We start from the raw sequence: 15,007 nt of genomic DNA, 5'->3' as shown, positions 1-15,007 counted from the left end.
TACTTTTCTTTATCTTATATAACCAATATATTTCAACACTTGAAATTTGTTTTATATTGTACAAAAATAACACAAAAGACAATTACAAAAGAACACTTGAATAACCGGCACTCCACACATCGCAGAGTGCCGCCAATAGTTCGCACTCCGCAACCTATAACATGTATCCGCAACTGGGCACTCCTCACTCGGGTGACTGCACACAAGATATATCCGCCAATTGCGGGTGCTAACTAAGTCAACATAAAGGGTAACTCTTGGCGTTTGCTGACACTCTGGCTGTCCAGTATTTCACCACCTTCCTAGACGGTGATCTTCGGGCAGACCTCTGCAACTCTGCCCACAACCCTACCCACACGTCAGTGATGTTCTATTCACGATCCTTTCTTACCGATACTAAGAACAGTACACGTGACTAATAAGTCAACTACTGCGGATACGTTACGGTTACTTAAAGGGTAGCTGCAATCAGTGTTTTTGATTAACAAACATCTAAAATTCACCTTTATTCCTCAATAAACCTTATTTTCAAGGGTATTTTAATGCCTTTTGGTTTTTTATGGTAATGAGTATTTCCATATTCACGACCAAACTGTGATGACATCTCAGGAAGAAGCCTCAGTGTAACATTTGTTTGTACACAAAATGCAGTCATGCGTTTTAGTAGATTTTCCTAGACTACGTTTTCTCTCGGACACACACAGCGCTGTTCACGCACCAGGCCAGGCTACACCAGCCAGACACCGATTACACCACGCGCAGCATGGCATAGTCTAGACAAAACATAAAGTTGCACCAGTGGAGAACTACGTAACCAAATATGTAAATGTCGCTTGGATACCAGCACACTTGTCCCGCATTCTTTGTGCCCCTACATAAGTTAGATTATGTAATTTCTTACTGCAACCCTAACTTGTGTAAGCCATTCTGTTAAACACTCATTGCATTATCTGAAAAGAGGGGGCCAGTCCAAAGAAAACAAGGAAGCCAGCCGTGTAGATGGACATGATTTCACTGAGACATTCATTTTAGGTCTGTGTAAAGCTTTCTATGCTTGAAACATCATGTTTCTCAGTTCTTTCTTGGAAGTACATTATGGATCTCCCTTTTCAGACGGATGGTTTGGCGGGGCACACTGAGCACATGCACTGCATATGCGTAGCACATGCATTGTCATCACGTGTTATCACTCAGAGTTTTGCATTTTATGCCAAACATCGAGTTTTCAGTCTTTTTGCACTTGTAGGAGGTAAACGAAAAAGCATTACCTGAAGAAAAAGGGAACAGTGGCCTCTAAGGGTTGGATGGAATTGTTACCAGTGAGGGTGCTGATGTTAATTGTAAATTTCAAGATGAGATTTGGCCTTTTACGACCTTTTCTGGTCGAGGGATGCACGTGAGCTTATGAGCTTGAGTCCAAAGGAGTCGAATTAATGAGTGCTTGTAGTATAAATTCAAACGTTGACAAGAATTAGAAGGCATTGCTATAATACTTTCCACATCAAACACACGAGCACTAGGCAGCTCAGAAGCTATTAACCCGTGCGTGAGTCTTAACAACGACTCCCCAGATTTGTCTGTATGTACTTACAATTGTATAATCTTTGGATTAAGTTATATTAGAAACCAATTTAAATTGTTAACTGATATTAATTCCTGTATTGCAGTGGCGTAGATCTGTTCAAGATATTGGGAGGGATTGGAGAAGGAGAAAGTTGTGGGGAGGAAAGTGGCATTAAAGTGTGAAAAGAGGGAGGGGTTGACACATAAAGAGGTTGATATGTTCATGATATTAATGTACATCTATAATATGTATTCTAAATGGTATATTTATGACTTTTGAAATTGTTTACATTGTTTGCGTGATATTGAATGCATTTTAGTCGTTGGAAGTCTGAAAAATTCTTACACTCTACTATTTTTTTTGCTCACCACAAAAGTGGGGTGTGATTCAATAGCTCATCCCCCACATTAACATGTGTATAGGGGATGTATTCCCCCCCGGAATGGACACACAATGTTGTGTGGGTTCAAGCTTGTAATGGTAACAGTAGTGTTGATATTAAAATACGAGTGACGCATGATGGTATATTGTGCTGCACAGTCTTCTGAAAAAAACAAGTAGGAAACAAAATAATTAAAAAACGGTCACACAAGAGTACTCTTTGAATCTATCGCAACAAGTGAGCAAGGCAGTATTGAGATAATTTACTGTATCTTAAAAACCCATTTTGAAGGCGATTCATGTCGTTGGGGTGTGGAATCAAAACTGCTAGCATGTAAACAGCTTGTCAAAAAAATCTCTTGACAATTATGCATTTGTTTAAAGCAGATTAAGAAGACAGTCAGAAGAATTACCATTGTTCGTACCTGGCTTAATTCCATCTATTCGGGCATTTGTTTCTAAAGAACCAATGAAGTGGCATAATGTTCCTCGTAAATATACTCGGAGAGTCGGCAAAAAATCTAGATGCCGCATGCATGGATAATTTAAAGACAAAGAAACGTATGAATTTGAATTAAAAGTCCAGTGTGTTACTGTGTATAACCAAATATTGGTACATATATTGAAACTGTACGTATGTTGTGAACAAAAAGTATTTTTTTTTTTTAATTCACGCAGTATGTTGCCGGCGTCACTAAGAAGTATTATAAAAAAGAGGTCTTAATAATAAGCATTATAATTATAAGTAATCAATTTCCTCGGAATTAAATATAGACTCTTGAACCTTGCCGAGTATAGGCCGCATCAAAGTAGAAATAGATAACATTATTGTGGCTCTTAGTTGTGTTTTCAATTTGTCGGATATTTATACTGAATTGTGTTAATCTGAAACAAGAAGGCATCTAACCTTTTGAATTGAAAGCAATATCAAGGACGCAGCCACCTTTTTGGCCCAGACAAAAACTGACTGACGTCAGTACAAAACCGTCTTTTCAGGAAATGTGCATACGGACAAACAGCAAGCTCACCCCCAGAGTTTAACAAAGTCAATAATTTTAAAGGCAAACTGTTACTACTTCCACTACATGGTTGACTGAATAATGGCCCAACGGCCAAGCCTGTGTAATGGCAAGGCTGCTGTTTTGCCACCTGTTGTCAAGTCTGGTTAGTTTCCACAGTAGGCCTAAATGGCAAATAAGAGACCTGACGGCTATACGGCTACAGAGTTAAACGTTGAAGTTACTACTCTACTCCTGGATAACCCTCATCCATGAAGGGTTAACGCCGACTCAAAACTTGTCAATTCCTAAATTGAATCATATAAAACAGCAGATTTGCAATACTTAAATCCAAATGTCTTGTTTTACCCCAAGCTGCACTGAGCAAAAATCCGTGGATCATTACTCCAAGGTACTGCTCTGGATAATGCAAAGGGCTTGGTTGGATGAACAGAAGTTTCTCACTATAAGAGTAGAATTCTCTGGAGTCAGCTCACGCCCCACTCACCATGTTTTGAGCCTAGTCTGTACGTGGGATTTCTGAAGTTAAAAAAAAATCTGAAACACCAAGTAAGAGTTTGAAAAAGGGAGGTTTTCAAAACATACATTATTTTCAATGTGTAACCTTGGTACCTTGGTTGATCATTTTTGACTACATTTCCATGATTTGACATGTTAACAGTCTAATATTCAGTGTGCCCTCCCTTATTTCTGTTCGCTTAAACTGCTTTTTTTTTACCCAAGCTGCCTTACAGACAAAATGTCATACAAGACCTGCCTTTGCAAAAGCATTTCATTCAAGTTGGTATGTAGCACTACACTGATGTTATGCACCACTGTAAAATTATGTTAAGTTATCATTCAGTGAGACAGTGTAATGTAGGCCCAGTGACAGAAATACCGATAAAATTCAAGGTGGCCTTCAACTTTTGCAAATGACTGTAAAATCCAGCATGGCTTCGGCTTCTCCAGGATAGAGCTACTGGCATGAGTGAGAATTCTGTGGGATGGGGATATATTATCCCCAATCAAAATGTATTCACTGACACTCAAAAGGGAGAAAAAAACACACCAGTAAGCCACGAGTACCTACTTTGGATGTCCTGTTTGCAGGACTACGAGTCATATGCCTACATCGCCCTCTATAGTGTCATATGGTAATCCATGGCCAGACAGGTAACCCCTTAACAATTTTCCAATCCCATTCCCCCAATTCGCGCCAGTGGCTATTGGTGTTGACCAGTAAGGGCCCCTATTTGCCCAAACTGCAGGCAGACAGCAGTATCCCGGGGGAGGGTTGACGGATTTTATTAATATATATTGTTTTTTTGTTACAAAGAATTTACTTAGGCCTATCAGATATTACCTCCAAATCCCTACGAAAATATCAACATGAAATGAAAGCAAGGATGTTGGGACCATGAATAAGACTTTTGATTTTTCTCCCACTACGCCATCAAAAGCTAGACAGGGCCTACACTGCTAAACAAGCCTTCGGTTAGTTTGCAACATGACCACTAATACATTTCCCAAACGTAGGGAATAGTATTCGCGTTTTCGAATCCGCTTCAATTTCGTGTCGGCTCAATGTGAGGAACAGCTAAAGGATACCTTTCAGTGAATTTGATTATAGGCTACACAAACTCTCTTGTTCACTTTACAAGCTGATCAAATCATCGTCATCGGAGTCTTCACAAGCACACAGATAGTTCAATATCCATATGAAGTGAATGCCGTATTGAAAAAAGTCTTTATTTGATAAGTCATTGGGAAGTGACTAAAGCCATGTTTGCATGTTTCCAGTAGTGTAGTTGGGGGTGGAAAAAATGTGAGGCAAACTGCAGGAAAGGGGTGCAAGGGGCCCCATTATGACATTTTTGAAGGATTCGAAAGTGCCAATGTTTGCCAGCCCACATAGGCCTAACCGAGATCCGAAAAGGGAACCAGGAATGCGCGAAGGCATGCACCAAGACAAACTGTGGTTTTACATTGAATGTGTACATTTAAAAATCAAATTAAGGATTGAGGTTGGCGTTAGGCACCAGAGGAAAGGGCATGTTTGGAAAGAGTTCCGCTAATTCATCATGCGTAGGTTCTTGATTGTGGGAGCGATCACACAAAGCCTGATCATATCTGTGTCCTTCTTGCTGTATGGTCTGAAGCACTTCGACAGCGTACTTTCTCACATTTGTTTTCGCCAAAAGCCTACACGATTCATGCAGGCAATAATCTGTGGTTCTTCGCGCGCTATGTTATTAGGTTTTTGTCTTTTAGGACTTGGGAGGCGTTAATCATGCTACTTGTCTCGTTGGCAAGATACATCCAACAGAAATGTAACAAAATAACACAGGCCTCAGACCATACAAGACAAATCATGCCCTGCTAAACAAGTAGCCCCGAAATTGCAGCACTGAAACCCGGGACACAGCATCCGTAATCACACCTACAGCGCAGAACGTCGACCAGGACCAAAACTTCTGTTGTAATGTTTCTTTTCATTCTGGAGGTTGTACATTGTGTATGAAGGCAAGTTTTGGATAAGCCCCTTTTTAAGACCTTGTGACCGGCATATGTTTCATTCATAGCATAGTGAGTCTTGTAACTAGACATGCTGGTGCTGTGTGGTGTTCGGACTGTTATCTATAACACGTGATATCCAAGCTAGATCTTCAACATGGTTTCACCTCTGCTTGAGTGCAATATTAGCAATTATATATTATGTGCAATTTTATATATTGATCTGATTGAGCGTGTGTCCTTGTCAATGCTGCAATGTCGGCTAGGTACATGGACAAAAGTGGCAATTTTGGCAGGACGATCCCTGGGGCCTCGTCGGCGGACGTATAGGAACCCTATCAAATAAAATAAAATCATGTAATTTAATGTAAGATTTAATTTAGGATTGCCAACATTTTGGAAGGAATGCAGGAGTTCTTGTCCTGCTGTTTGCTGTTTTTGTTTTCAACCTTTGTCCACACTTTACAAATCCTTTTCCTCGAGCAAAAATGTCTGCACATATTCGACCAAAACTAACCAGAAAATTGTTTCAATCTAGCAATCGTGGTGGAATGCTCCTTTGTTCAATAATATGTTTAGTATTTATAGGGAAATTCTTGCGAAAGTTGGCAGGAGTTCTTCTCCTCCTGCTTGCCATTTTTGTGCAATTCTACATTTTGTTCTTGCGTAAACAAGTGTGTCTATATTCGAGCATAAATTACTGAAAAAAATTAGTCAATTATGGTGGTATCTGAAAGGGCACATGTTCCTCTATCCAGATATGTAAGTTTAATATCTTGATTTCATGCAGTAATGAAAAAAATCCTCCAAATGAGACAAGCGTTCCCCTCTTAATACTGTTTGCTATTTTTGTGGTATTCTACATTTGTCCAGCCCTGTTCCTGATCAAAGAAGACTCCACATATTTGATTATAAATGACCTGAAAATTTTCTAAATCTGTCCACCACGGTTGCATCTGAAAGAGCATATTTTTATCCAATGATGTAATGTTAATATCCATATTTCAGTAACTATCAGCGAGAAAAGGCTAGGGTTCTTGACCCACTGTTTTCTAATTTTGCACAATTCAACCTTTATCTACACTTCAGGTCCTATTGGCGCGCAAAGAAGTCTCCAGCATAAATAACCTAACAATTGTCCAGGTCTGTCAGTCGACGTCATCTGAAAGGGCACATGTTATTCTATAGAATGATGAACGTTTAATATCGTTATTTCATGTAGTGAGGGAAATATCTGCGAAAGAAGGAGAGACTTCTTGACCTACCGCTTGCTGTTTTTGTGCAATTCCACATTTCTCCGGTCCTGTTACCGCGCAAAAAGGTCTGCATACATTCGAGTATAAATGACCTGAAAATTGCCCTACATAGTCAATCATGGTGGCATCTGAAATTGCACTTTCCAAAAGTGTGAAGGCGAGAGTTCTTGACTTAAATTTGTACAATTCAATCTTTATCTACACTAGTTGTTGGGTGTCTTCAAGGTGTCATGGCTCTGTAGTTGAGTTTTTGAGTAACTAGTAAGTATTTACCATAAGCTTATATAAGTTTCATTTATTTTGAAAGCTCTTTCTTTCCTCTTTCACCGATTACCAGCAAGTTGATGTCCATTTCACATAACAAACTGGTATTTAGAGTCAAATTAGCCCTGGTGTTCTTTAACGCGTCCCCTGATTCTTCCCAACAAGCTTGGCATGAGAAAAACATGGAGTCTACATGCACATCTAGGGATTTAGTGCCCTGAAATCACTAGCTTCTCTCAACCCCTAAAGAATCCACATACCCGCAGTGCAGTGTATTTTTCCAAGGGTCAAGCCATGGTTTTTGTAACAACATTTGACCCGTCATTTTGCCACCTGATGCCAATTATTGTAAAATCAAACATACCGCTTTCCCATCTGTTCCGTTGGACAGCTCAGTCAAAATGTAGACAAATTTTCCACCAACGTCCCGGATGTACTTTGATCGCCATGCGTGAGGCTGTGAAACTCAACTCATACATCACAATGAGTTGAAATAGAAGTGCGTCCCTGCATGAAAAAAGAGATGAGAACCATAGAATAAAAACATTGACACCCTGATGAGTTTTTTTGTACATGCATGATGCCAAAAAAGATCAGGCATAGGACGCCTGAGTGAGATTCAGGTTGTGCGAAAAATATCCCGCCTCTTTTAGAGTTCGTTTTGGTGTATAATTATGTGTATTACATGTAGTTAAGGTTAAAATGTTTAATAATATTTTTTGTAAAGGTAAATGTATGACATGATCTTTTTTGGTAAAATCATTGAATAATTACATGGAGGGAATTATGTTAAACGAATCAAATCGGTTAGATGATACGATAAATACTGGACTCTCTATGCAAATGAGAAAAAGGACAATTGGTAAAGCCAAAGTAAATGGAAAATGCCAGTTTTATGTTGTGTGAAGTAGAGTAGAGGTTCAAATTTAGTGCATATGACGTGTCCATTGTTGAAGTCATCTTATGTAGCGGTGTCATCATGATCCCTGATGATAATGCTGTACCCCTTGTGAGATAATATGTTGTTTAATCTGGTTGGTTGAAAATAGGCTTCACATGAATCCCTGGGGCTACGACACCTTGTTTGTTATATCACTTTTGGTGCCTAATTTAATTCCCTAATGTGCTAATTAGCATGTATTTATTTCCTTAATAGTATTAATTTGATGAAGTGAGACGTACTTGTTATGGACAGAGTCTTTAGGAAAACGGTGTATCAGATTTAATCTTGACTTGAAGACCATACATTCCACATTATGCTCGTTGAGCGTACTCAGCGTGCTCCGCGTCAAATGGGCATGAACTCGCGCACCTATGCACTGAGTGCGTAACATCCGGTTCGTAAGTGACTTCGTCATACACGCGCACGCACCGCTGTTGCAAGCTTCCATTGGGCGAACAATCAAGTTGCACATTAACTTCCGGTTCCATGGTTCCATGTAACTCTATATGCAGTGGGCGTGGTTTAAACTGAACTGACGACACAATTACGAACTGGAGAGAGATCACAGCAAAGCTAGAGGTGTCAGGCCTATTCTTGTTCGCTACGCCAAGTTTGCACAAGAACTCGTAAGCACGTGTGTGTTACATGCATGTCATCCTGCGCTTATACATGGGGCCTTGTGGGGTACCGGAACAATGGGAAGTACCCGACAAGGCCAGTTTTTACCTTGTGGGGTACCAATTTTGGTACCCCACAAGAATTTCACGAAACTTATATTTGGAAATAACTCAAAAAGGGGAAATTTTTGATGGGTAAAAATCTGTCGCAAATTGAAGTGCTTTATATCTGGGACATACGGTCGAAATTTCAACCCAGGAGTTTTCTACACGAGAACAAAGGAAATACCCCACAAGTATAGCCGTGTAAGGGTGGGTGAACACACGTGCACCTAAGTGTCGGCCAGGTTCCAAGTTGTTGGTGCCCTGCGTCACCTCTTCTTATGGTGAACTGTTTAGTGTGGCGCGCGTGACATTTATTCAAGTTAAAGCGGTCTCTTTTGATTATTTCAAGGTATCCCGAAATGGATATTAAGATTTCAGTAAATCGTATTTGAGATAGCTTGAAATCCATTTTACGATATCTCAAATTCATTTCTAGATATCTTATAATCCATTTGAAGATATCTCTAATTTATTTGGAGATATCTTGAAATGGATGTACAGATATCTGAAAACTGTTTTTATAATATCTGACAAATGGATTTAAAGATATCCTGATATCGAATTGTAGATATCTTGAAAGTAATTTAAACACATCTTGAAAACGATTTCAATGTATCTTGAAAACGATTTCAAGATGTCTTGAAAACGAAGATATCTTAAAAGGCATTTATTTAAAGATGTCTTGAAATAAATTTAGAGAGGACTTAAAATGATTTGAAAATATCTTGAATATGAGCTCAAGATACCTTGAAATTGATTTTAAGATATCTTGGAATCAATGAAAAGACATGTCAAAAGCCTTAGATATCTTGAAATAATCTAACCGCTTTAACTTGAATAAATGTCACTTATGCACGGCATAATTTATAAATTCATAAATTTGAATTTAGTAGCGTAGGCCTATATCATATTTTATTAAAAAAAAAGAAAAAAACAGAGCAAAATTTACATATGGGAACTGCTCTTACATAATAAGTATAATCCTAGAATTTCTAACTCTTTAATTATCAGGCCGACCCTTCTTCCAATTTCTGACCAATTTCTTTTTAAGACTGTTGATGAAGTTCCCATTTGTGGTAGATTTGTAACCTTATAGATATTTCTCTGTGGTCCATCCGGCAATCTCCAAGCAGTACTCCCACCCCTCCAGGCAATATTTGTCAACAATTGTACTACTGCAAGTTTGACCACGGACTTCGGTAGTTACCGCCCAGCCTGCATTAAATTATTACTCTCAGAATATTCCATCTTCAGTCTTCCTTCGGTCCAGTCTTCCTCGGTTACCATCACACTTTCAGTGATATCAGTCTGTGTTTCTAAAATAAAGCACTAGTGCTGTAGATCGTACTATCATTGTGACAGTGCCTTTTCTTCAACTCTGTTTGGCCACTCGCATTTCCCATCAGATCCGCATATTACTTTAGCAAGCTTGTACAAGTCTATCGGCTCTTAGCGGAACAAAAGAATGCGTGTTTTTAAATTAAATTGAAAGTCTTTTCATTTTCTTTTCAAACTTCTGTTCATTAATCGACGACCTCTGAAGATACTTATTTCCACTTAAGGTCACCCCTGAAATGCAGTCTTGAAGCCCCTCGCCATTTTGAAATATTGATGCCTACACATCCCGAAAAGTAGACCGTTTTCAGACACCAATTTCTTCCAAATATCACTTAGACGCTAGCTTGTATACTCTTTAAGTTACCCGTCTAAATTTGACCTTTCTACAAATCCTCGAGTTCCTGGGCCACAAAATGCTCTATTTCGTAGAGGATTTGCGTGCACACAAATTGTGATTTGGCTCGCGAGAGCAAGCAGTTTTTGGTTATTTATTCTCCTGCATCCTTTAGAAAACGCCAGTTTTGAAAATGTTCCCCAAAACGTGTAAAACAGAAGGGAAAAAGGTTCCAAAATCGCTTTGGGGTGAAAAATTAGGAAAGGTTGTCTCTCATCCAGGTTATGAGCCTATGACTTGAGTAGGGCTGATAGGCTAACGTCTGTGAATTTCCAACTTTTTCAACTACTGGAAATAATCGTGACTGCAAGCTAGGGTCAATTTCTGCTGCGCTGATAAGCGTCAGGGTTTTGCCGACTGTAGGTTCGAAATTCGCACACAGGGTTTGCCCTTGACCGGGGTTGGAGGCAGTACAGTACTCATGTTTTGAAACTTAAACTCTATGCTGGACCAATCAGGCCTTTGAGTTTCAAAATTTGGGCAAGCAGCCCATCGCTCTCCTATCTTGTAATAGCACATTACACCCACCAGTCCAAATATTTGAATTGACCAAAAGTTTTCAGACAAGCCAGTGGTTGTTAATTCCCAATATATCAGCCTTGAATATGGAAATGAAATTTGCTCAAGTTACTACATGGCCCTGACTCGAAAAAAAGAAAGGAATTTCATCTATAATTGTACGTTTTTAGAATAAAATAAAAGATTAAAAACATTACACATGCATGAGGAGAGGTATTTAGAGCGGTTTTTCAACTTGGTTGATTGCCAGTACTATCAAAAACAAAGCTGTCCTTTATTTGTACATGATTAGTTTATTCCGCCCAACTGTGCCACCCCCGGATCTGTTACTTCTGAACCATAAACAATCACTAGATACGCTACTGCTTTTATATTGAGATCACTTATAATAGAAGAAATGTAACCCGAACACGGTTGGGATTCATTTTTATTCTCTATGTAGGAGACTAAGATTATAAATGAAGCCTGATATCAGCATTGGTATCAGCAAAGGGTATTCAAACCTGGAGAATTGCATTGTGGTTCTGGGTCCCCAAGGACGTGAAAAAATGCGGCGATGGAAGAAAAAAAAAGTTATGCGGTGTTGACCAAGCATTCAGGCGCACGGACTCCTGAAATTCGCTACAAATCGCAGTTACCGGCTTCCATATAGGACTCTTCTGGGTTCTCGGGGTTCCCGGCCCACCACACTTCCTCCCTGTCCATCCATTTAACCCAAAAGGGTTCGAGCGGCCATGCAAGGGAGGAAACGAGACAAGCCCCTAAGCCCTGGCCGCCGAGTCGGCCATACGTCTCGAACCTGTACTAAGGCGCTCACCTGGACTTCGCGGACAGTCCCAACAGAAGAGCTTACCCGGTAGGCTAAGGTACTGATGGTATTTGACAGGGTGAATTTAGCGTCTCTTATAGCTACTGTCTGACAGCAAGCGCTGGGAAAATAAAAAGATACCGCTGGGATTCGAACCCACCGACTAACGATGTGAAAACCGCGCCCTTAACCATTTGGCCATTTCAAAGAAGTTACAATTTGCTGTTCATATCAACTTAAGGAGATAAAACCATTAACCTTACTGTATAGAGAATGTTTCTCCGTAAAGGCTGAGTGACCAAAACGCTACAGTAGTGCATCACGTAGCCAAAAATACACATAAAACAATGGTCGTCAACATGAAATGTTTTTTCCGGACAGCTTCTCCTTAGTATTTCATAAACGCATTAACACGGGCAAGTGCCCGTACACTGCACGTCTGGACACCCGTCTACACGCACGAACTATTATGTTAATGGCACGCGATATTTTTCTCCTTTTTTGGGGGGGGGGTGGCGTTTTCTTTATTTGCGCAAAAAGACAGCCGAAGGTTGAACCAGGACCCCAATAGTTCTGCTAAATAATATGTTAAGTGGTGGATCTGATTTGTGGTGTAGTTCTCAAGACACATTTCCCTGACCCGTGAATGCCCCTTAAAGTGAATTTCTTCTCTATAAATATGTAATTGAAAAGTGAGTTATTTTCCTGTCATGTTGTAATTCATTTCTAACATGAGGACCTTAAGTTGTCGTATATTTAGTAGTGTGAAATGTCAGTGCGCTTCTTCCTATCAATACTATCTTGCGTTGAGGATTTCTCCCGGGGTAAAATCACAGTTGTGCAATGAATATGGAAAAACTCGTAGCATGAAAAGCAAAAAGGCTATTAAAACACCCTTTGAAAATCTTGAGGCAAAGTTGAAATTAAGGTTAACTGAGACAGAAAGGTGCTCGTTGAAGGTTTACGTTAAAGAAATTGATTGTAAGCTGTCCTTTGTTGCAAATTCAAATTGTCAAAATGTAACTTGATGCAAGATGCAAGGTTGTCACGGAATATTCAAATTGTATAAATCACATGATCGCGTCATCGTTTTATGCCATTTTGCACATGTCAGTCTGAGTACAAGCCAGTGTTGGAGCAAAGGGTTTGATCCTCAAGGCCAAGACTTTGACCCACAAGCCTTACGTCCAAGGCTTTATTAACCCTGAAGGTCAAGGTCCTGCAGTGTACTACGTCTGTAAATCATGTCACATCATATCATGACTTGAGTATCGTCGGATTGGCAGTTGTTCTCAATGCCGGCCAAAATAGATTTGTTATTTTATTACAGTGATATCAAATCGTCGATTGTCGCCATGCTATGTGACTGTTATGCAGCATATAATTGTGCCGTCGCGTCGTGCTGTTGCATCGTATTATCCTGCCGTCGTGTCGCACTTTGGCGTCCGATCGAGCCTTGCGTCGTGCCGTCTTGTTTGCACATTGTGCTGTTGCGTTGTGCCGTTGCAACGCACGTTTGCGTAATGCCGGCGAGCTGTCGCGTCGTGCTATTGCAGTGTAGAGTCTTTGTCCTGTTGTCGCCTTACATTTGTGGAAAATAGACGCACCCTTACAGACGTCGCCCTGTTCCTACAGACTCATTAAAAATGTCTGTAGACCGACAATAGAGGCCGCAAGAGCGTAGTCTCTATGCTCGAGTTCGGGCGGCCTGTTCTTGACGCAGATTTCTTGTTCTCGTGCTCGAACAGCGGGAACACGACTTCAGAACACTGTTCTCAGAACAGGATCACACACCACCTCCTCGTTAGGGTTTTACAGGAACACACGGAAGAACTCGTGAGATTTTTAATTTTGAACCAGCCGCAAAAAAAAGCGAAATGGCTTACAAAGCCAGAGACAATGGAAAGTTTACAAAATTAAAAACTATTTTCCATAACAAAGAAATGAATGTTCCTTTTTTGAACAGAAATTAACTCTGTCCAATTTTCTAAAGTTTACTTTGAAAGAACGTACATGGATGCTGCCATGTTGCATGCAACAACCTACGATGACTGGTTGTACGTAAGCGGCGTTCGAGCGTCCAACTAACGAGCACCAAATTGAGCTGTTCGTGAACATACAAGAACATGCCGCCCGAACTCAGCATATGGTTGCACTCACAGGTTATTTATGGTTGCACTACAGAAAATACGCGCCCATAGTAAACAGCGCAAAATCGGACCGAAATGGCGCCGCCTGTTGACTCTCGTGGAGAGGTTGGCCTCCACTTTTCATCAGCAGTAACAGTATGCGCTCAGCTCTGAATGTAGCCGCCCACCTCTATCCAAAATAGGCCCTCGATTTGGGGCTTTTTGTGAAAGAAATTCCCCGAACAGTAAACTATTAGTCCCAAATTCGCGATCTATAGAAATATTTCCAATTACCCTTTTGATTATGGCATGCCTTATTGTAATATCCCCGAGAGATCACAAAATATTAATGAGCTCGGGTGCAGAAATACATGGAACATGGTGGAATAGATAAATACCCTAACTTCAAAACATTAGGAAAAATACTCACGATAATCTAAGGCGTTTCAAATGCACTTCAAATTAAAGCCCAGTTCATGATTTTCAAATTTCCATTCATTAACCAATGACCTCTGAAGATATTTATTTGAATTTTTATCGCTGGAATATTCTTTAACTGTGCATAATTAAATTCCTTATACCGAGGGGTGAATTTGGCCACGCTTTTTGATTCAGTCACGAGCCGTCTGTTGCACAGAAATATAAACGCAGAGACCACCGGGTCCTATTCAAACCTACAGGGGTTTTCAAGTTCGCGACCTGCGCGACGCCCGTCAAAAATCAAAACTACGAGGCAAACTCACTCCTCGATACAGGGAATTTAAGCACAGTTAAAGAATTCCAACCATAAAATTCTACGAAGCCATTTTGATTGAAAAAAAACCTCTTACTTAATCTTGCCCAGAGGGATTCAAAACAACAGTGCGGTTGGAGCAGTTGAAAAGAAGAGATAGCTGTACCCGGCCGGGAAGAGCAAAAAAGGCGAACGTATTTGGGAGCACGTGTAAAAAAGTACAGGCACTGAACGTGCTGCCATCTATCGTTTCGCCGTTGTTTGGCCATACTTTTTTAAAATCATGGGTATACGCCCAAGACTTAGCGGTCTATGCGTTTTTGTCTGCGGTCTGTGGTACCAATCATAGACTTAACCAACGGGTTGTCAATAACGCCCTCTTTTGATTGCACTGCGAGGATAATGATCAACCGTTGCTAGCGAGCGTGGGACCGGTTGCTA

Source organism: Acanthaster planci, linkage group LG01 (assembly GCF_054643075.1).
Source record: "Acanthaster planci isolate LZ-2023a linkage group LG01, COTS_SCS, whole genome shotgun sequence".
In the NCBI taxonomy this organism is placed as follows: domain Eukaryota; kingdom Metazoa; phylum Echinodermata; class Asteroidea; order Valvatida; family Acanthasteridae; genus Acanthaster; species Acanthaster planci.
Note: the sequence above shows the minus strand (reverse complement) of the source record.